General features: G+C 50.5%; 1 long non-coding RNA gene across 1 annotated transcript; it reads right to left on the minus strand.

Annotated features, from left to right (window-relative positions):
- Nucleotides 1-63: 63 nt before the first annotated feature.
- Nucleotides 64-1,028, minus strand: LOC117941038. Its single transcript, XR_004655851.1, has 3 exons — nt 882-1,028; nt 487-639; nt 64-185 (listed from the first exon to the last, which is right to left on the minus strand). It is a non-coding gene; the product is annotated as an uncharacterized LOC117941038 (long non-coding RNA).
- Nucleotides 1,029-1,183: the final 155 nt, after the last annotated feature.

The following is a 1,183-nucleotide window of genomic DNA, read 5'->3' on the forward strand; positions in this document are numbered from 1 at the left end:
TGTGTGTGTGTGTGTGTGTGTTTGTGTGTGTGTGTGTGTGTTTGTGTGTGTGTGTGTGTGTGTGTGTGTGTGTGTGTGCGCGTGCTGACCAGGGGTGAGCCGGCGCCACCTGCAGGCTGCTGATGTTCCTGCAGCCCGCTCCCAGGGCCCAGAGAACTTCGTGACCGATGGGATCTGATGAACTCCTGCAGACACAGACAAGGGAATAGTAAATACCGGTACCCATAGTAGTACTATGAAGGATTACATTATTTAGGTTGACAGACAGCAGGACAGACAGACAGCATGACAGACAGCAGGACAGACATAGAGACAGTAGGACAGACAGAGAAACAGCAGGACAGACAGACAGACAACATGACAGACAGACAGCATGACAGACAGAGAGAAAGCAGGACAGACAGACAGACAGCATGACAGACAGAGAGACAGCAGGACAGACAGACAGACAGCATGACAGACAGAGAGACAGCAGGACAGACAGACCTGTATGTGAGTGTTGTCAGGTTGCGGCTGTAGCAGCTGGCGAGCCACAGCGTCCGGTCCGTGAGGATGTGGGGACACTGAGAGACAGTCAGGTGGAGCAGGCTGCCGCCCGCCGACCGCAGCAGAGCCTCCACCCCCGGCTCCACGCTGCCTCTGCCACAGACAACACACACAGGTCAACTACAGTACCCACAATGCATGTCTTCTCACGTCTCCCTAGAAAAGCTTAGACCAACGTGTGTATATTTCAATGGTTAGCAATCTATTTCAACACAATAGAGTGTGTGTTACTGTGAGTTCTTTGTGTGTGTGTGTTACCATGTGTTCTTTGTGTGTGTGTGTGTGTGTGTGTGTGTGTGTGTGTGCGTGTGTGCGCGCGCGTGCGCGTGTGTTACCGTGTGTTCTTGTGGTAATCCTCTCGCGTCTCATGGACTCGTTTGCTTCGAGGCTTCAGGTTGTTCAGAACCACAGACTGAGTTTGAGTACACCACTGAGACAGAGTGGTCAGGAACTACACAGACACACACATAGAGTCACACATACACACACACACACACACACACACTTTCTTAGCTAACGTTTGTGTGTCTTGGTGACTGACGGGAACAACAATCTTTGAATTTGGTCCAGTATTAAGCGAGAAACAGTATAATGAAATCTAAAAATTAATGTGTGTGTGTGTGTGTGTGTGTGCGTA

Source organism: Etheostoma cragini, unplaced genomic scaffold (genome assembly GCF_013103735.1).
Source record: "Etheostoma cragini isolate CJK2018 unplaced genomic scaffold, CSU_Ecrag_1.0 ScbMSFa_4074, whole genome shotgun sequence".
Taxonomy (NCBI): Eukaryota; Metazoa; Chordata; class Actinopteri; order Perciformes; family Percidae; genus Etheostoma; species Etheostoma cragini.